The following is a 23138-nucleotide window of genomic DNA, read 5'->3' on the forward strand; positions in this document are numbered from 1 at the left end:
TAATGGTAAATATGCTATTTTTCTATGCAGATGACTCAGGCTTGCTGTGAGATGCAGATAAATTGCTAGGAGAAACCAGCTTTGTCAGCACGCTTGAATAAGCAGAGTAATTCTTCTTCTAGCTATACCAGCTTTAAGACACTTTACAAATAAACGAATCATAAATTAGAGTTTGTTTAATAACATCTTCTCTATCCTTGTGGGGATTATTGTTGATTTGACTGATTAAACAGTGAACAAAATCCATTTGCTTGAAGGTGTTGTGGGAAAGCATTATTAGATTTGGCTATTAGCTCTAAGAGATTTGCTGCAATTGTTGGCTGTTGCACTGCATTTGCCTCAAATTACATATATGCTTCCTTCATTAAGAACCCAGCTTTATATATTATTTCTTTGATTTGTTAAATTACTCTTAATGGCAACATTGAAAGCCCATAGGATATGTGGGTATCATTTACTGTATGACTGCATGGATTTGTACACCCCTAATACTGCAGATAAAACTGCATTTAATGACTGCTCTGCAGAATGCCAAAACAGCATATGCTGACTAAACTTGTATCAGATTGTGATATATCAGGTAGATCTTAAAGAAATATTTTAAATTTAACACTCTCCTTGAAAAACAGGCCAGGAAAACCATGAAATTGATTTGTCTATAGACTGTTACCGAATGTTCCTACAGTGAGGGTTGTCAGGTGGTGAAAAGGATGATCACTAATGGAATGCAGTAGATTAGGCCCTAGAAAGTAACAGCAGACCATTTATACTGCAGTCTCATGTAAGGAATTTCAACAAGGCCGGCTTGCTTTTTAGGTATGGCAACTGTTTAATGAGGCAATGGAATGCATTTGACAGTATTTGGCTATAGCTGGAGCCCTTTATTCCACAGCCCACATTTGTGTTACAGCACCTTGGACAGCAATTAAGCACTGTTGTGTTCAACAAAATAAAGGATTGGCAGATAACTGAATTGAAGGAGGTGGTAATTTTAAAACTGAAGTGTTTACTTAATTTAAATACATTAGCAAATATGAAAAGCAAGTGGCCTTTGTATTGAAAATGTCTTAGAGAAAACAACTTCAGTCAGCATGTTTATCAACCAATTCTGTTCTATTAGCTTACTGCTAGGATTTTGAAAAAGAGACTCTTTCATACATTAACTTTAAATAATATTCTTACACAGATTATAGCAGCTGTCTTTGGTTATACGTAAAAAAGAAATACAACGTGAGAAAAATGTGACCTTGCCTTGAATTCAGATAAAAATAAAGATGTATATTAGCTCAAGAACAAATTTAACTGGGGATGATGAAAATTCCTTTGACACACTTTATTCCCTATATAGCAAAACAATTCTTTATATCATTTAATGAACAAATGGTTATAATAATTGTAGCACTTTGCTTTTAAGTGATGTAAATAGTTCTTTTATTTTTTCATAGTTATTAAGAGCTCTGTCTCCTCTGGCACAACAGTCAAGCATTAAAGTGGACTGTTTATAATGATTTTATCTCACTATTTACTGAATGGGATTTTTCCCTTGTGATGATCAGAGCTACTATATATTATAATTTAGGAGAAGTGCTAAGTTAAGACCTTTATTAATTAGCTTGTGAATGAAGAAGCTAGATTTAAAAAACTACAACTTCTGTTTGATACCCTGAAAACATCTGTTTTAACTTCAGTAATTCTGTTGCTTACAAGTGAAAAGGAGGGTAATAGTAGTTGAAAATATACAAAAATTTCACAAGTGAGCTATTAAAACAATTGTATGCATAATAGCAGTTATGAATTTTAGAACAAAATTGCTGAATATCATGTAATATTGTAATGATGCACTTTTGGTGCTCAGATGAAAGTTTGTTAACTGGTTTAGGCCTACTGTATTCTAGCAGACTTATTATATTTTGTCCTTACATTTATGAAGGTGAAATGTAATAAGGGGGATAGGGTATTACGAATATTAAATATTTTCAGCCCTAGATTTTAGTATTAACTTAAGAAGTATTAACAGACATTAACAGTTTATTATATTTCATAGAAGTCATTGATTTATTTCCTAAGTATGCAGTGCTGTCTTTTTTTATTTTATTTTTATGTTTTTTTTTCTACATTGGGGAAAGAGAAAGGCAATCATAGTATCTTGGCCTAGTGAGGCCCAAATGAATGATTGGCATACAAAGTGTTGAAGTCCATAAAAGAGTATGTAACCCATGTAAACTAGCTATGTTCACCATGTCAGTATGGCGTGAGGAATGGAACCTTGAAGTCCAAACTACAATATATGAAATGAAGCCACTCTATATTAGCTACTGCAGGACGTAGACTGTTGGCTTCCTGTCTTTCTGAGATCAAATAGAAAGGTTCAGTTAATAAACACAATGGCCACTATCCTGGTTTGCCCCACAATATCCCTCACTTTTCCTCTCTCCGTACTACGTAACTGAGTTTCCTAGGGCACCCTCTCTCTGCTCCTGTCCCAAGTAATTAGCCCACAATATTCTGCAGCATAAGGTCCTTTTATGGCCTGCTAAATCTGAAAGTTCCTGAACAGTATACTAAATATAAGGAACAAAAGAAAAATACTACAGTCTATGAATTAAAAGCTATTTAGGACTAATTTATTTTACATAAGCATATGTGATATTAGTTCTTTTATTGAACAATTTGAATTTATTTTATTGTGAGCAATTTACAATAAAAAACTTGAGAACATCACATTACATGAAAGAGACGTTTACACCTGAGATTGGGTCTGTGCATCATGACCAGGCAACAGTTGTAATATGTTTGTAGGATGTGCCTACGTACTTGCTAAATTAACCTTTACAGTTTAGTGTTCAGTTGAAAAAAAACTAGCTGTTAGCATCTTAGTTTTACTTTATTTCACTTCTGTTCTGAAAGTATATAGGCCTCTGATGTTTTAATTCACAAATTTTACAGATGGGCCTAAGCTTTTAAAAATCCAAATCCTTTACAGTCCAGACTGCCACTCTTTGTGTGTGTTTAGTTTTATGTAAAATTTCACAAATCTCTTCATGTAGAATCTATATGCAGCTCAGCTATTATAGAGACCGACTTTGTGTAACTGAGTAACACGGCCTCGATTTCCAGTACAAAAAAATTACCTGTCTTTATCTGAGGGTTTTTTTTCAGTAAAAAGGCAGAAACAGCAATCTTCTGTTCTGTCTGGATGGTTCTTTAGTTCCTGGTTATTCATCAAGGGTGACTTCTTCCAGCTCTGTTTGGTTTCTAGCTCTTCCAGGAACCCATTGGGTTTCCTAGTTTATCCTTATGCCAGTGCAGGATCTGTAGTGATTCTTTCACTGGGTACTTCAGGACTCTTTCCTTTCCCCATTTTCCAAACCATGTACATCTCATGGATTAGATACGAACCCTAGAGCATCAAGCAAGCAAAAGAGAAACTGGGAGAGTGTACAAGTCCCTGGCAACTAAAATGTATGTTTTGATCATTTCTGATAATATTGTTCTCAGCGTGTACTCAAAACATAGTTTTCAGTATTGCTAATTGTTTGGCTTCCTGTAATTTCTCATCACTGCACTTTTGAGAGGTAACTCTATAGGTTTCGTCATATTATACATTAGGCCTTCTTGTTTACAGCTTAAATGGTGTTGCAGAATAGTAAAGAAATGTAAGGTTCATATTTTTAACTCTGACTTCATAAAACATGGAGCTGCACTGCAGTGGGAGCCTCTCAGAAGGAATACTGACATACTTACTTGTTTATGCTTTAAGAAAAATCAGTATCCCCCTTAATATATTGTCATGCTATTTACCAAAGGAAGCTAGAATTAACCAGGAAGTGTGTACCACCTCTGAACCATAGTTATGTAGTTTTGTAGTTTGTCCTCCCTCAATTGCACAGAGATGCCTGAGGATAGGTCAGAGTCAGGCTGAGGCAAGAACAGAAATAGGACTGGGCAGCTCGATCCTCCACTATGCATTTTCATTAACCATTGGTGCTTGTGGAGCAAAATTTCAGGAAATATGGGATTTACTGCAGCCACAGGATTCTCATAACAATTGTGAGGCATATGTACTGGCGCTGATGTAGCCTGTTGGGCTGATTTCTTGTACCCAGACCAATTGGCGCCGATTACTCATGCTTTGCAGTGGGTGTGAAGACTTTTCACTATATCTGCAATAAAAGATTTTAAGAAGGTGAATAAAACATATATCACAAAGTTACTTGTGTTCATTTCTATTAATTAGCTATACATTGGTATCTCTCTTGTTTAAACATATGGACACAAGGTAGGTTTTTTAATGACTCCTTTTCTTTCTCCTTTTTCTTTTGGGAGAAGGTAATTTGATTTGTGATGTCCAGTTTGCTGAGAGATATACATTAAGTTCTTTTTTCAGTAGTTGGCTTTCAGATATTAAAAATATGGTGAGGATTTAAATGGTGGAAGTTTAGTTTGTTTGTAAGGACTTGTTATGGCCTTGAGAAAACCTCCTGGCCCAGGAATCCCAGGACAGATGGCTTATACAGAAGAAATACAGGTTCTCTCTGCCACTCAAAAGTTGATGAGCTAGATGTGAGTACCTCAACATACAGTGTGACCAATGAAATTTGAGCTCCAGTCCAAAATAGTTACCTCCTATGCCATATTCCTTAAAAGGTCCTTTAAAGTACCTTAAGTCAGTGTCTATATTAAGGTTGTTGTCTCGAAAAACAGTTTAGGCTGTACCAGTAATACTTGAGGAAGGAAGATCTTTAAGGCCTATTCAGGAATGTACACTTTTATAAAGCATGAATTTCTCATTAAAGTATATAAAATTGTGATTGAGTTGGGGAAAATACAGAGTTCTTATGTTGTCGTGTGTATAAAGTTCAGGATAAGTATTGGACTGAAAAGAAAGCCTGTAGACATACTAACTCACTAAGGACATCAAAGATTTTTACTGCAATGTCTACATTTCTTTGTCTAGATTTGAGTTGGGTATTGTTTTCTTATTAATTATTTAGTCCATTTTGAGAGTGATACAATTTAAAGCTGGTGCATATGTAATAAAAGTAGCTTGGAGCACAAATTATCAGAAACAAGTTTATACTTCTAAGTTTCATGAATGAATATTCTGCTGCTTATTTTATCTACAGATTTGTATTTGCCACTATTTTGTATTTTTTATTTCCAGGAGTGCTAAAAAACACTTCCCCTAGGAATGAGACAGTTAATGCTGAATGAATGCTTATAAGTTGTTCCAAACCTTGAGGGGGATTCTGTCTCAAAGGTGTTTCAATCACCACAAGGAACTGATTTTCTACAAGTAATGTAAGGACATTGCAGAACTTTGTAACATATGTGAAGGATAAACGACAAATGATTAAACCTAAATAAGAACCCAACAATTCAGAAGCTTGTTTGATGCAATCAAATGGTACTAGATCATGGATCTTTACATTTCTAGTTCCTGGAATCAAATGCAATTTAGGTAGCAATTGACCAGCCTGAATTGCTTGCTAACTGTTCATTGGCCTACATACAGAATAACAAAAGATGTAAAGCTTACAAGTGGTGATCTCACTGTTTATCTTAGCAGAAGAACCACAAGCCACATAGTAAATGCAAAGTCTTTCTGAGTCAGGTTTAAGGTATATTAAAAAGGAAAACCTTTCAAAACTGTAGTCCATTGTGTTCTTGTCCTGTGCACAGAAAACTTGTTTCCACATTTCTGAATCTAAGACCTTTAATTAGTACAATGATAGCATTTTAAAACTTAAAGTTAACATACAAAGTAAAAACATAATAGATTTTTTAATCTATGAGAAACTATGTGAAACTTTTTACTTTTACATACTTTTAATTTAAAAGTATGGCATTTGAATTGCATCCCTTTTCAAGAAAATAATTTATTTTCAACATCCTTTTCTGATAGAATTATTAATGTTCTAATATGCACACACCTATATATATATATATATATATATATATATATATATATATATATAAAATATGTGGCTTTTTAAAATCTCAGTAACCAAATGTTAGGGGTTTTTTATTTTTTTACCTAAACATTTAGAAGTCTAAAATTGTTACCTCTCTATTTATATTCATTTATTCATTTTAGTATTTGCATTGCAAACACTTAAGCATATATCAAGTAAAATTCATTGCAATTGTTAGAAAACATGCTTATAACCTCAAACTATTATAAATATTTACAAGTTGGACATTAAGCTGCAAGGCACTTGCTGGGTGGATCTGAGCACCCTAAATCCCAGTATAGTCAGTGGGAGTTGAAGGATCTCAGTTCCATATAGCAGGGGTTGTCAACCAGGGGTACACATACCCCTGGGTATACTTGGGACGGCCCCAGGCGGTATGCGCAGCAGTGCAGGGAAGCGGCGTGCAGCAGTGGCGAAGAGTGGTGAATGGCAGCAGCAGCCACCGTGTGCGAGCTCCCCACCCCCCACTGCCACCATTCACCATTGTGCGCTGCTGCTGCATGCTGCCGGCTTCATGTCCGGCTGGCTGTCAGCCCTCCCTCCCCATCTGGAAGGGGGTACACTCCAGGAAGGGTACACTCCTTTAAAAAGCTTGAAAACCCCTGCCATATAGAATAAGTCAAATATGGCACAAATAATACCATCACAAAAATCCCATATGTTAGTACAGCAGTGTCAACCTGCAACTTGTGCTACAAGTGGCATAGGCAGTCACTGTCCATGGCACAAGGCAGACCAGGGAGAAGATAGGCCAAGGAGTAGAAAACAAATCAGGCAGGGAGCAGATTGGGTAGGAGGACAGAACAGGCAACAAAAAATAGAATAGCTGATCAAACAGGGGAAGGAGGATGGGAATAGCATTGGGGGAAGGTGTGGGGCTAATTTGTGGCATGCCTGCAAAAAAAGGTTGTTCCTCACTGTGTTATATATAAAATAAGTCATGATGCATCCTATCAGGGCAGCATCTAGACTGATTCTGGTAGCTCTAATTTATCATAGACTTTTTAGAGTTGTTGAATTAGACATTTGAATGTTCAGTATCTATGCTGGTGAAAACAGTCATTATATACAGATGAATACTTGTTTTTATCTGCACTTGCCAAATTCATATGTTATATAATGAAGTAAGTGCTTTATTATTTTCTCCTCTTTTCCTCTCAGCATCTCCTGCTCCTGCTCTGCTTGCTACCACCCTGCTTATTGTCCTCTTCTCTTTAAATCATTGGTTACTCAATACCCACCTCACCCTAGTGTGGGTGCAGATATGACTTTGAAAAGTATTTGCCTATGGCCATTCCAGTTTTAACTGGGGTTTGTTTTTGTTTTTTAGTCACAAAAGCAAAACTAAAAGTGTATATTCTCTCAGATTTAGCTTTGGCAATAAAAATGAAGCCATGAGCCACTGCAGCTTTAGGTTCGTTGTGCTGGAAGCCACTGTCACTTAACAGTTTAAATTTTAAAAAGCAGCTTTTTTGTAAAGGCTGCAGGTCTGGCTGCCTAGCTGCCATTCTAAACCTTGTAATACAGGGTTCTGACATCACAGTTGTCTAACAAAATGTTTGACAGGCAAGACAGTTTGTTATAGATGGATATGATATCATATCATGCTGGCACATTAAGGTTTTTTTAATTGATCCTATCCTACACAATGGTAAATCTACCATTAATATGCTGTAATGAGTTATAAAATAAGATGGTGATAAAAAGGTAGTCAGTTGTGAAATGCAAGCGACCAGTTTTGGACAACCTTCTTGTGTCATCATAATAAATCACAATACACGGACTTTGGCATAAAAAGATCATTTATTCCAAGAAGAACTGAGTTGTATTCTTGTGCTTATGTTTCAGAAGTAAATGGTTAAATACTTAAAAATGAAATGAAAACAACAACGGCACTTTTCTGGATATTTTGTTTAAGTTTTTTAAAATAACTTTTTTAGTCCTTGTCCTTGGTTTCTTCTGAGAAAGAATACGACTCTACAAAATAAATTTGCACAAACTTGTTAAAAATGCTATTATGACCAGAGGAGCTATAAAAAAAAAAAAAAAAATACTGGTTACCACTGATTCATTCTTTTTGCCAGTAGATGGAGCTGTCTTGTAAGGTGATGGCTGTCTTTTTTTCTCCCCCCTCCCCCTATCTGCCTTTTTTTTGCAAGCTATTTGCTGATTTGTATTAGGTACCATAGAGTGAGCCTCAGAACAGGAAGCCGAGGATGAAGCAGAAAGGATACTGCAGAGGTTTCTCTCTCTCTTTCCCCCCCTCCCCAGTGAGAATGCAGCAATTGTAAATACTTGGCATTTTTTTAAGCTAGAAATCCTGAACAAGTTTATTAGACAGCATTTCATTATCACCATCTCTGATGCTTTCTTTCTCATAGTATATTTGAAATGCCTGGTGTATCAGGTAAGTCAACAGGACATTTAATCATAGAACTTAGTTCATTTGTATCGGTATCAATGGTTTTTTTATTCAATCAAATGAGAATGCTTGCTTTGTAGTTTATACTAAGTGTGGGCTAAGACAGGAGATCCAATTTTGGATTTTTAAAACCTTTCACAAGCTGCAGTCAGTCAGGTCTGTTTAGCAACACAGGGTTCTGTTACAAGATTGATTTCATTGGCCTTATATTTTTTTGGATGTTTGCCAGCTCTTATAATTGTTTGCCTATTATTAAATTCAAGGAATTTATTTCTGTAACCATCATTTAGGAGTGATAACTATCTAATAAGGGTCATATTGTTCCTTAGAGCGAAGCACAAACTGGAACATAATATTAAGCACAGTAAGAAGGCAGTAAGGTTACAAAGCCTAGAGTTGCAGAGGTATACAGCTAATCCTACACTTTTCAAACAGAGGCTGTGTTCCAGGCCAAATGCCTTACCCAAGATTTTGGTGCAGGGCTTGCTGCCTTTTTTCCTTCCTGACAGTGAAAATCTAACTGTATACACAGCAGGCAAGCCTTGCTTTTACTTACATAGAGATCAGCACTAGTGGTAATACTGCAGATATGACTCGGTTCATAATCTGAACCGTCTTGCTTTTTTAAACAGCACAAGAAATTTGCCAGGTGGACATCAAGCTGTTTCAGCGTCTTTTCTAAAATGGATTACTCCTCTGCCACTTGTCTGAGGTATGTGCATACAAAGATTCGCATCCAACACACATCGTTTGGATTTGGATTCTTCCCCCCTCTCCCCACACCATTCTTTTGCAAAAAGTTTTTGTTGCTCCCTCTGCAGTATTTCAAATTGAACTGCCATTTTGATTTGAATGCTGGACTGTGTTTTAAAGCCATCATTGTGTATTTGTTTCCAGAAGTACTTGTTTCATATCTGTGATGTCAAACTCCTGAGCTATGCAAACTGATATTATTATCACACTCTAGAAGCGTGCCTGCTTTTCATATTGATCTTCAGTTTGGCATATAACTGAGTGATCAGTATATTTACTACAAAAGAAAAACTGCATTAAATTTAACATTCAGAACTTAATGCAAAATGGACAAAAATGGGAAAAGTTACTGTTATACTTTTAGTTTATTCGGTTGTGCCTAGGCTGTGTGATTCTTTACTTTGACACCAGCAGATAAGCTTATCTTCAACACTTGCTGCAATATTTGGATGTGAGGAGGTCGAAGACAGATGGATAAACCTTAACTTTGAATGCTCTCACTTTATCATGTAGGTACTAGTTTTGCAATTCATAGTTAATTCACATTATTGTGAAGGCAGTATCTGGGAGGGAGGAAAATTCCTACTGAGGTCAAATTCACATCTTTCTCTGGAAACTCCAGGAAAACAATAAAAATATGTATAGTATCTGTATTTGAAGAGGCTAATGGTTGACTAATATAATTTAATGAGAATGATATACTTCAAACTCACCTGCACCCTTGGGCTAGATCTGGACCATGAGGCTCTTTACAGGCCTGATGCAGGCTGCAAAGTGCCTCTCAGGCTGGAGCTGGACCCAGCAGTGATGGTGATGGGGCAAGAAGTGGTGTGGGGGTTAACACACCTGTTGCTCACCCACTGCCACTGACACACATGCCCATCAGGGCTCCATCACTGGGAATTCAACAATAGGTCCCATCCCCAAATCCTTGGTCTCCGCTGGAAATAGGCAAAATGGCTTCATGGGCTGGATACACAGTGAATGGATCCATCGACATCGTAAGACACAAAAGTAGCAAGAAAGAGATTTACTATAGTATCACTCTGGCATGAAACTAGTTTTCTATAGCTTGCTGTAGCTTACTGTTTTATATTACATGGATTCATGTTTGGGTTAAAGTTTCAGAACTTAATGTAAACTACTGAAATAACTGGGAACATGAAAGGATGTAGTGACTAAGTATTTTTGTTTAAAAGTTGAGGTGATTTTAAAATACAGAGTCCCCAAATACATTTGAATGTGACTTTTAAATTAATTTGTCATCATTTAAACATGCCTGACTAATGAATCATTGAGGCCACCCACATTATAACTCATCATACCATCTTTCCATATCTGGAATTTTCATTGAAATCAATAAATCATGGGCAGAATGGGAAACATGATAGAATGTGCTGTATAAATGGACAATTTTAGTATTTGATTTGATTTAGTCCAATACTAAACTGAACTCTAATGTTACAGTTTGTTGCATGATCCATGTTTATTTTCTTTGCTTACCTTAATCTGCAGAGCTGAAACTTGGGGTGGCTGACTCCCTTTTGGGCTTGAGCAGTCTTGGGTTATGTACACACAGTCCAAGGTGGAAATGATCTAAATTATGCAGTTTTCTGTAGGTGGCTCTGCTTCCTGATCTTCACTTTCTTTCATTTGAGAGCCGTCTGTAAGACCTCATTTTCATTTTACTTGGTTTGCTTTTAGGTCATTATTACCCTCCTACTTGTTCCCATTACCCTTTTCTTATTCTTCCAGTTGGGCAAGCATCCATACACTCTGCTTCTATGCCCTGTCTTCTCCTTACCAGTACTTCCGTACTGTTATCTTCTGCCATTCCCATATCTACCACACCCAGGTCCTGGCTTTATTCATGACCTTTATATACACTTTCTGCATTTTCAGACTTCCTTGTTGCCTTCTGGGTATTTCATTATCTCTACAAGATGTCCATGCTCCCAATTCAGAAATTCAGCATTTCAAATATCTATGGTTCCAAGCTTCCTTTTACACCTTCATACTATGCTACTCTGCTCCATCAATAATATTTTCTACCCACAAAAATCCTTGCCTCTTGCACTTAGATAAGATATTCTCAACTAATATCTTTGCTTATCCCCCCGCCCCCCCCACCCCCCCGGCAAGGTAATATCCAAACACTGTCCTATCTTCAAAGCTCCCCTCATTCTCTGCTTCCTCATTTTCTGCCAGCAGAAAGTCTTATTTTTTCTTCTCCTAGGTTCTCATCACCTTACCACACATCCTCCTCTCATTTATGACAATGGTCCCATTCTTCTCCATATTTATGTATTTCATTACATTTTACTTCTTTAGTTTGGTTGGAAGCAGAAAACCAATTTCTACCTCAGTTTCTGTGTTCAAGCTTTATTGTTTACTCCAAAATCTCTCTCTCCCCCTCTAGGACACGAGTATCAAAGATAGGGCCCAGAGCCCTACTGTCTGGCCCGCTTTGCTGTGACCCACACACTGCTGGACCAGGCCCGCATGCAGAGCTGGGGTTCCATGTTGTCCATGGTGCCACCCCATTCAGTCAAGGATCAGTGTTGCATGTAGTGGCTTCCTCCACACACAGAGTACAGCACATTCCCATACTGGGTGTGGTGGGGGAAGGGTGCCACATGCAAGACAGATCCTGGACCAGCTGAAGCCCATGCCAGCCTACCACACATGTACCTCCTGCCCCCCACCACATGGCATGGTCTCAGAACAGGTTGGGGGTGGGAGGGGTCCATGCACTGGTTCTGGCACGTGGGGTGCAAGGGCACGGGGTGCATTCCTTGGGTTCCTGATCTAGCCCATGGACTGGCCCAGCACCAGTCATCCAGCCCACAAGGCCAGAAGGGTTTGACACCCCTTTGTTTCTTTATAAACTTTGATTCAAACTCTAGTCCTTCTGTTGCTGGTCTCTCTATAGCCTCTTTCTTTGCTTCCAACAGATGTTTTTGTTATTTATATTAGTTGTTATAAAAACCAACAAATACTGCATGAATATCAAGATCAGATAGAGTACTTTAAGAGGATATCCAGAGGTTCTTGTGACTCTCTCAGACTGATTTTTTATATTGGTGTTGGTCAGAGACAACTCAACCTAAGTTCCAACAGTGTGACTTTCTAAGTAAAAAAAGTTATCTTAGGGAAGCTTCCAGAAGTTTTTCTTTTAAAAAGTGCATTTTAAACCAATGAGTTTGGGAATATTCCAGATTTACTCACAAGCAGCACTTGAATTCCCTCATTCCTCCTTGGATACAATTTTCTACTTATTTCTACTTAGTCCCTGTTTTACAGTGTTTGATTCAGAGTAAGATGTTTGATTTCCTTTACTACTTTTAACAGTCTAGCCACATTTTCTCAAATTATCATAAATTTACATTTGAACATAGAGTCTAGAAGAAGGTTGCAACCTTTCAGGATAAGTTGACACAGATAAAGTTTTAAGAAGGGGTTCCTTTAGTAGATCTGGAAATGGAAGTGGAAGGGAAATATTACAGTACAATATATTAAAAATAAGTTCTTATAGCACTGTTTATTCTAAATCAGGGGTTGCCAACCAGGGGTATGTGAGAAGGCCCTAAGGGGTACACATGGGCAGGTGGGGATGGAGCATTGACTTGCATCATGCCACGCTGCTGTGCAGGCACCACCCACCCAGCCAGATGTGGGGGGCGGGGGAGGCTCACATGTTCAGCTGCGTGCTACTCCCACCCCTCCCACTTCCAGTTCAGCCACCAGGGGTAACCTGCTCCATGTCTGGCCGCCAGGGATACACTGATGCAAAAAGGTTGAAGTCCCCTGTTCTAAATGATCATACTTATATTAACTAATTCTCAAAATTCTCCTATAGAGTAATAATAGATATGCATTACCTTTGACACCTATAGAAAAATATATAAATCAGAACTCATGAAATGCCTAAAAGCTATATGAATTGGAATTTCTCAAAGTACTCAATAAATTATTCCATCACATTTCTTTGGGATGTTATACCTTGTGTGTGTGTGTGTATGTGTGTGTTGTACCACTCTAAATTTAGAAATGGCTAGAAACTTATTTTCCAAATATTAGCTAATTTCTTAATAATTCTCTTAGATCATTCAGGTCTTATAGAATCAGGATAGCAAGTACATGAATAAAGAGATTTAAAAAAAAAGACTTATGATAAGTCAGCTCAATTTTAGCTCAGTGTCAAGGATCCATGGTAGATTTAATTAGACTTCCTTGTGCAATATGTCTTTTTTACTGAAAACTAGGATAATTCAGAAGATGATTAAACAGAAGTGGATGCAGAAGAGCCAGATTTCAATATAAAGCATTTTTGGCAGGAAGGAAATTCAATCTGAAAATTTTATTTTCAGAAAAGGAAGATCAAAAAGTGTATGCTGTCTGAAATACATGGTAATAGACATAGTAATAGAGAACTGTCTATATCTTCTTAACTGCTACATTAAAAATACTTCACTGAGAGCTTACATAAGAGATTTTCAGATTTTTTTTTCTTAAATGTTTATTATATATACCTCTGAATGGTAGATTGGATATATTTAGAACTTACCTTCAATGTAGGTTTGTCTTAGTTTCAAATTGTGTTTATTTTTTACTGACTGATTGGTAAAGCCAGAAGTTTATAGAGTTGCATGTTATCATAAATAGGCAAAGTTTTCAAGTCCTAATATCATTTTGAAACAAATTCCTACCAATACTACAGTTCCAAATTAATAATGGGCAAATAAAAAATTAATTAGGATTGCCAATAGCTTCATTATTTTAAGAGTAAGCAGGTAGATTTTTCTACATAGACTGGAAATTTTCATGGAAATTCTGCAAGACACTAACATAAAAAAATCATTTGAAAGAACAAAGGAAGTTTCTACAGGAGGTAAAGTAATGAAAACAAATTAACAATTTGCATTAACAGCATTAGATTTTTTCCTATTATTCCTGGTAGAGCAACATCCTATGTTAGACATTTCAAAGGAACATTCTTAACCATGTTTGGCACTTCTGTAAAATATTTGGCTCTTCTATAGAATTTTTCATAACAAATTAAATTGTCACATGTTTTGTCATGTAATGGGTTGGTCTACGAAGCCATGCAAAATATCATTAAAAAGCAATGTTTTTTTAGCTGATTAGTATAAAACGCAATATAGACAATCAGATCAAAATCAACATATGCCCTTATTTCATTTCTTATGCAAACAGATCTACAAATGTGCCTGCAAACTAACTAAACAAGAATGCAGACTGCAAGTTAGAAAACTAACTGGTTGTTCACATGCACAGATAAACAAATGCAGGAATACTATATACATTTAAGGGTGCAGCTTTGTGTACTGGCTTTTCCTACATAGACCAAGGCCAGTTTGAGAATGGGGTCTTAAATGTAGGCAAAGCTGTAGACAGGTACACAATAGGTTGCCTAGCTGCCTCGCTCTTGTTACATTCAGATTTTTGTAAAGTCCATTAAATATGATATGCATCTTTAGGTACGTGTATACAGTACTTTGGAATACCTGATCCTAAGTGCACAGAATAAGCTGGAAACAGGCTGTGAAGATTCTCTTCTATAAGAAATCTGTGTTGTACAGTATGAGTAGAATTATTAAATATACAACTTTATTAAACCTTTGAGATCCTTCATGAGTTCTGACATACCTCAGACTTTATCATTTAACACAAGCACAAAATAAACAAGATGAAAAATGATGATTCAAATAGGCCTGTGCGAGTCAGCAGTGATCCGATCTGCTTCAGATCCAGCCGCTTCAGATGGCCATGATCTGATCCAGAGCTCCGGACCAGGTTTCCACCTCAATCTGGCTGAAGTGGCTCAGAAGCTTTGGAGCCGCCTTGGAGATCCAGCCGTAGGATATAATGGGGAATCAATGAAATATCTATAACTTTGTTGGTTTTTATCTGATTTAGATGAAACTTGCAGGGATGGTAGCCTCTGCTGAGAGCACAAAGCCTGCCAGGCTTCAAGAAGATTGGTGCAGAGGTTTGGAGGGAACTGTACCCTAAATTCTTGAAAGCCAAACTCATGTCACGACTGTATGTTACACTACGGGGGGGGGGGGGGGTCAAAACTGCAGGGATGGTAGCACTTACTAAGGCCACAAAGCTTACCAAGTTTCAAGAAGATCGGTGCAGGGCTTTGGGAGGAACTGCCCCTCAAGCTATGGACAAGCAAAACTTGTGCCATGGGTGACACTGTGAATGTTAAGGCACAGCAGGGTGACAGCTGCAGGGATGGTGGCCCTTGATGTGGCCATGAAGCCTGCCAGCTGTTGAGGAGATTGGTGTAGGGGGGTCCTGGGGCCCTGCACCCCTAGCTGCTGACAAATAAAACTCATGCCAGGACTGTGTCAGTTTTGGGGCAGGTGATTGTCTGTATTGATTCTTTCCTCTCCCTAGCCTGGTTTTGTAGGTGCTAATTGATGCTTGTTAAGTTGTTATGTAGTAGCTAAGTCCTGTGTATTGAGCTGGTCCCTGAGTGAATCATGATTGATTGATTGATTGGTAACTGGTAACAGCAGCTTAGCAGCCAGGCCTGCAGTAGTGTCTCCCCTCCCCGCCCCATGCCAGACAGTCAGTCCCACAAACACCCATGGCAGGAATTTTGTTTGTCCCCAGCTTGAGGGGCAGTTCCCCCCAAACCCCTGCACCGATATTCTTGAAACTTGGCAGGCTTTGTGGCCTCAGTAAGACCTACCACTCCTGCAGTTTTGACCGACCCCCCCATAATGTAACACATAGACATGACAGTTTTGCTTTCAAGAATTTGGGGCACAGTTCCCCCCAAACCCCTGCACTGATCTTCTTGAACCTTGGCAGGTTTCATCCTCTCTGCAGAGTCTCCTACCCCTGAAAATTTCATCCAAATTAGACAAAAAACAACAAAGTTATAGATATTTTATTGTTTCCCCATTATACCCTATGGCCGGATCTCGGAGGCGGCTCTGAGGCAGCTCCGAAGCTCTTCGGAAGCTCCGAACCGCTTCGGGAAGCCTAACGAGGCCAGTGCTTTGACCTGAATGTGCTGCTTTGGACCCAAAACATCCAAAGCTTCTCCGGATCCGAAGCTCTGTCCAAAGCCGCGCACAGCCCTAGATTCAAAAGCCACACAAGGTACTTTTACGTAGCCATGAGTTGCAGCTCCGGGCGTTTTGAAGGCAAAATGCACATCAGTACTGAGAAAATGGTCACAGTGCGCTTTACAACTAACACACCTCGGAGGTACTTTAGTTCAAAAGTGCACCATCGCCATTTTCTGTGTACTGACATGTATTTCACCAATTATACAGCTGCACGTGGTGCAGTGCAGGTCAGCTTAGCTTGCATGCAGAGCAGACTCGATTAATTGAGTCTGCTCCAAAGTGGCAGATCTCCAGAGCATCACTGGAAAAAAAAAAGGTGTATATATATGCCAACAGATTCCCGCAGAGAGATCTGCTTCACATAGGAAGTTAAACTAAGCATGAAATAAGCAGTAGTCCACTACTTTTAACATTTGTAGGACAATAATAGTATGTGTTACATAATTGTACTAAGTCCACTCTAAATTAGAGTCCAGTGAAGAGAACTGCTTTTATTTAAAATCTATTTTAATATTGAAATTGATTCTTGAGAATGGTGGAACATAGGAACATAGAAGTAAAGAGACCATCCCAACCATCAAATACACTACCCACTGGTTTCAGTCAACCATATAATATATGTTTATTCCATAAAGTTAAATGGGATCATCCACTCCAACCCCTCCTATACAAAGCATCCCTCAAAGCTCCACAATAATTTTAGGCAATTCAGTATAAAAAAATCCCTCAAGAAATTTGCTACAAGAAGAGAGGAACAGAGACAAAGACATTGATGTCCTTGGCTCCTGCAATAACAGGGAATTTGTTAAGGAAAATGTGCCCAGGTGGTCCTAGGATCATTTGACAAAATATTTAAAACTGGTTTTTGCCTCCCTGGCAATCAGGTGCAATCAGCGAGCAGCCCCCCTGCCAATCAATGGTGGTGCGTGCACAGGGGAACCTGCAGGATTAAAGGAGCTGCTGTGCACTCCACTCCCACTTTGAATATGGTAGGTCCTTAGGGATGTACATTTAACTATAATGACTACAGGACACAATATCTTTTGACTATTTTTGTCTAGTTTGTGTGCTTTTAAATGCTATGTATAATCTAGCAATTTATTGTACACTCCAATAGTAGTATTTGTATTTTATTTGAGTTTAAGCTGAATAATTTCATTCTAGCTCCTAGTGTATTGGTAAAGCATCTAGTTTCACTTTAATTGAAGAAAGAAGTGTTGTGTTATATGTAATGAGGTGCCACACCATTTGCACCCCACTTTTCAAAATCCTAAATCCACCCATGCCCTTATACCTTATCTGCATTTGCACACAGAGTAGAGCATAGCGGGGCAAAATGGATGTGTTCCTTCTCAGTTTCATTACTACTTCCTCTCTGCCACCTGCAAAAGATTCTGAGATGCAACAGTGAACTTAGTGCTTTGTAAGATTCACTGTGCTGCTGTACAGTGGTAAGTCCTCTTTAAGTTTTTTCAAGCAGAGCACCCTGCATCTCTGCTATTGGAGTTCCTGAGCTGCAGTCTACAATCTCTTTGGGCATTTGTAGATGTGCTCCAGGGCTAGGTATAGACAGTCAAAAAGCCGGAGGCTGAATCAATTCAGTCTTTGCAGGTTAATCTAAACTGCACAGATTAAATTGAAATAAAAGTGAACAGACATTTACCTTTGATTCAAGAAATGCAGCCAAATGCCTGTAGTGGCTCAGGCCAGAAGCCAGGGTGCACTAGAGCACAGCTCTCTGACTGTGTTTGCTTCTTCTTCCTGCTGCCCATGAGGTCTTGGGATTTGCAGTCCCGAATTCCAGCAGCAGGACTCTACAGGGTTGCTCATCACTTCCTCTTCCTGCTTCCAGGTGCTTCTGGGATTTGTAGTCCACAGTTACAACCAGCAGTAAGTTTGAGCAAGGGAAGTGGAAGGGGTGTTTAACCCCACTTCCTGGCTCCACATCCCAGTCCTCCCTCCCCCTGCAGACTTGGTTGAATCCCCAGCTGGGCTTGCTCCCCTCAGCTCTTGTCACCCAGCCCTCACTGCTCCAGCTGGGGAGCAGAGGGACTGGACCATCCCTGCTTTCTGGAGCAGACAGCCCAGCCCAGCCCAGCCCAGCCCAGCCCAGGGCTGCAAAGCATGGTGGGATGCTGGGGGACTGTGATTTAACTTGAACCAGGAAGGGGTCTGGGACAGAAGTTTCATAAACTGGTTTGACCTAAATCAGTTAAGTCTGTTACTATATTCAATCAGGTCTATCTTAATCCAGTTTCAGCCATTTTGAAACTGGTTTATGTGCACTGAGCTTCTGTTCTGTTACTGGTTTAAACCAGTTTATGATCACCTAAACTGGTTTATGTATAGCTTCTTTTGTTAGCCCAGGAATGGGGGGGGGGATACTTTAATTGGAACAGTTCCAATAGCTGCTCTAATTAAAGTGCCCAGAGCATCACATGTATCAGCAACCCCATGCTGAAAAATGGCAGTGGGGGTGCTTTAACTAAAGCTCATTGAACAAGCTTGAATTAAAGCACCCTCACCACCATTTTTCAGCACGGGGATGCTGATACACATGACACTGGAATCTACTGCATCGTGGTAATTACCACACTCCAGCAGACTCAATTAATTGAGTCTGCTCTGACGTGCTATAATTACAGTGTGTTGAAGCAGCCTCACTACACATGTATAGGTGCCCTTTGATGCTATGTCTGGTAATTCTGATTTCTGGGATGAGCTTGTTCAGAGAATATAGTCTCTCTCTTTAATACTGTCAGTCATGGGCAATGATCACAGACTGGCCCATCTGCTTTTCCCTTGAGACAAGTTTCTACACAGCTGTAAAGTTGACTAAACGTGGACTAGGATTAAATAAAATTTAATAGCTCTACTGGGAGAAACTGAAATACATACTCATCAAATGATGAATTACCAGACATGCTAATAGAAGAAAGCAAATTATCATCTAATAAAATACTCTCCCCATCTTGTCACTGTATATCTCATAATCTTGACCCTGGGTAGTGGCTATCAATGAGCTCCAGATAAATATGGGAAAAACATGAAACAATCAACATATGCATTGAAAAGGTAGATCTTTCAATTTTATACTTTTGGCAAAGTATCTCTCTTTCTTAGCAAACAGCAGTCTCCTGCAGATGAGGATTCTAGGGATAAGGCCAAGATTGTGAAAAATAGAAGCCTAGAATTAGGTTCATAGTTCCATGTTTTAGGCACATGAATAAATTACTTAATTTTCAAAAATGCTGAGTAACCAGCTCCCACTGACTTCAGGGTGAAATCCTGAGAGCTCAGCACTTTAAGAAAAGTTGGCTTATTTCTTTCTGATTTCTTCAGATAAATTCCTGAAATCAAGTAAAAATCATTTGTTTTATTTTATATGAAAGGAGATAATACAAAATGAGATAATTATGTCATAAATAGTAAAACTGCATTTAAGGGAGAATTCAATGCTGTAAGAAATTACCTTCCCTTTATGAAATATTGAATTTTGCTTTTACCTGGATAAATGCTTCTAATTCACATAGCTCTCCTAACATGATAATTATCAGTAGCTAAATTTAGGGATAGAAAATACAAAGACACTTTCTCATGGTGTTTAACTGATTTGATTTATATATTTATTTTCAAAGTACAAGACTGGACTTCCTTTTTAGGATTATTTTCACTTCCAGAAGTTTTAGGGACTTAATGTTACCACTTTCTTGTCATATAAGTCTACTGCCAGTTTTTAATTCTAAACTGAATATCCTAAGTTAAAAGCATCTAAAAAATACTATTTTTAATCTGAGTGCATCTCAAGTTGCAGACCACTATGTACAAATTGGAAAGGGAAAGTTCTGAGTAAGGAGGATAATGAGATGGCATTGCAGACATCTTTCCAAACATGAGGGCTAGCTTTTAGAAGAAAGCATTAAATTGCTCGTTTGAAAATCTAACAAGCAAGCAATGGAAGCTAGCACCCTGAGCAGACTAGAGGTGGGAAATGGTTCCTTGCTACTATAAAGGTAGGGCTGAGATAGGCCACAAAGAGCTTTGGAAGCAAAGACAAACATATTCTGTTTGATGCAATAAAAATGGGGAAGCCCATAGATGGATTCAAAGAGGGTGGGGATGTGGTTAAGTAGAAAATGATTTTTATAGCAGCATTCTAAATTGATATGACTGGCAGGATTGCATTATTTGTAAGGCCAAATAAAAGTGCATTGCAATAATTAGGGAATATCTTAGGGTCCCTCTAAGGTGTGTAGGTAAAGGTGTAATGGGACCTAATGAATGATCCACACAATCATACCTCCTGACATACCACACATGCATTGCAGGAGTCACAATTATGTGGATTGTGCATTAGATCCCATTGTGCCTTACTGCTGGTGCAGGGCGTGCCCAATCCTGGACCTCCCCTGCACGGGCAAGAAGCAAGCCTCCCCCCCTGCCCCCCACTTGCTTCTTGCCCGTGCAGGGGAGGCCAGGTCACCTGTCAGGGCTCTCAGTGGAGGGAGAACACCATGTGTTCCTGTGGCTGTGAGCCCCAGCAGCTGACTGAGGCTCCCAGTCATGAGGGCACTCCAGGAGTCCCTGCAGCAGGGAGACCCTAATTGCTGCACTTTCCCAGTTGCGAGGGAGGCTTCACACCCCCGTGTGGCTGGGATACTGGAGCTATTGTGATCTCCTGCCTGCAGGGATGTATGGGGTGCTCCAGGACTGGGATATTTCAGCAACTGTGGCTTCCCAGCCATGTTGATGCTTGCCCCCCTCCTCCCCCATGACTGGGAGCCCTCTCAGCTGGGAACTCCCAGGCACATGGGCCTCTTCAGCTGGGAGCTCTGATCAGCTGATGAAGGCTCCCAGCCATAGGTATCCATGGTCACATGTTCAACTAACAGCAGAATAGGAAGCAGCTGCAAAGTTTTATTCCACAAAATGCTTAAGAACTTTGTAGCTTATTCCTCTTTTTATCACAACATCAATTCAATGAACATATGACTGGGTGACCACTTAAGGTGTGATTAACTGGTTAATCACACTTTAAATGTAACATAGATGGAGCCTTAGAGATCTTAAGAGGACAAACCCCACAATATTTAGGTATATCATGAATATAAGGTACCTGGTTCAGGTGAAACAGATCCAGTATATTTTACAGAGATGAATTTTGAGGGGACTGACTACCATAAGTTTCACTTGGTTTCAGCAATCCTTAGGTTTGATTGCTGGTCCTCCTCCTCCTCCACCCCTTCCCCCCCCTCCCCCATATGCCAAGCTGTCAGGTTTAGCATTGCTAGGTTAGGATGGATAACTAGTCCTTAAGGCTAAAGTTGGTGTCTGATTCGAGGTAGCAATGGATCTGTGAAATGTGTAACACTCAGATGGATCGCTGTACTTCTCAAAACACTGGACAGTAAAACTAAACAAAACCTTATAAACTCTCATTTTTCTGCTACTAACTTTAACTACTCTCCCTGTCAAATGCATTTCTCAAGATGCAATATGGTGTCATTCTGAGTCTTGCCATTCAAATCCCCTTTTTCATGGGACTGATTCATTTTTCCTTTTTCTACCTTTATTTTATAGCAGAGGCATTTGTATGAGGTTTGTCTTGTAAGAAGTCTATTCTGGTGAGCGCCTCATTCAGAAACTTTCTTGTGTTCTATACTGTCACTATCTCCATTAGATTTCATATTTTGGAAGTACAAGCATAATGAATTTCAGCAAGAATACTTGCATTCTGTTTGGAAAATAAAATATTATTTTTATTCCTGAACAGATTGTTAGGTCTTACCCTACACATGAACGATTATTTGGATTAAGGTAAGATAAGTACTTAAAACAAAAAAGCTACTCTTGATGAACTTTCAGCATGGACAATACCCTAATGTTACCTTCCAAAAAATGCAACACTAAAATACCTTTTTGTGGAGAATGTCCTGCATTCCATCACCCTCCCACTTTTAGTAAAGATTGAATATGGTAGTTAAAAGGATTAAAAATGAAGCTAGGCAGACAAAGTTCTTTGGGTAGATGTGATATCATTTATTAGACCAGCTAAATAGTTGGAAAAATTGCTCTTTGCAAGACCAGCAGGAGGACTGCCAGTCCTAAAACCAACAAACCTAAAAATGAAGTTTGCTTTTTTCAAATTACTCCCAGCCATCATCCTGGCATTTTTATTATAACTCTTTTCAAGTAATAACTAGGGATTTGGGTGTTCCATTTCCCACAGAAAAACAGAGAAAACCATGAATTTCCCAACTTTATCAGAGAAAGTAATATATTTTCCTTTTTGGCAGAGATTACCACTTTTGCAAAGAGCTCTGCAGGTGGCAGAGTTCCAGTCTGCAAGAGCTAATTACAAAAGGGGCAAAAAAACCCCCAACCCTGTCTGGAGGAGGAGGGAGAGGGGAAAAGGGAATATCTCTCAGTCACCCAAGGCTTCACTCAGGCTCACTGTTGGTACTGGAGCCTAAGGTAAGTGGGGCTTGCAGGGGCTGGGGTGTCCCTCTGGCAGGGCTGGGAGGTTGTGGGTCATGGCCAGGGAGCACTGGCAGGGCTGGGTAGGGGGGCCCTGGGTGGCAGGTGTGGGAGTGGGTGACTGCCAGGGCTGGGGGAAGAGCCAGCAGGGACGGTGGGGGGCAGGGCATTGTTCATAGATTCATAGATTGTAGAGTCAGAAGGGACCACAATGGATCATCGTGTCCGACCCCCTGCCCCTGGCAGAAAAGAGGACCGAGGTCAGATGACCCCAACCAGGTGACTATCTAGCCTCCTCTTGAAGACTTCCAAGCTAGGTGATAGCACCACCTCTCTTGGAAGCCCATTTCAGATCCTGGCCACCCTTACTGTGAAAAATTTCTTCCTAGTATCTAACCT

At 39.3% G+C, this 23138-nt stretch overlaps 1 protein-coding gene across 1 annotated transcript in view; it reads left to right on the plus strand.

The window, feature by feature from the left end:
* The first annotated feature begins 9026 nt into the window (after window positions 1-9026).
* Window positions 9027-23138, plus strand: part of LOC102572122 (sodium channel protein type 1 subunit alpha) — a 177411-nt gene continuing 163299 nt past the window's right edge. The window contains exon 1 of the mRNA XM_019480413.2: window positions 9027-9109. The gene's annotated coding sequence lies outside the window, so the exon portion shown is untranslated. The remainder of the gene's footprint in view (window positions 9110-23138) is intronic.

This window comes from Alligator mississippiensis, chromosome 4, assembly GCF_030867095.1.
Source record: "Alligator mississippiensis isolate rAllMis1 chromosome 4, rAllMis1, whole genome shotgun sequence".
NCBI lineage: Eukaryota > Metazoa > Chordata > Crocodylia > Alligatoridae > Alligator > Alligator mississippiensis.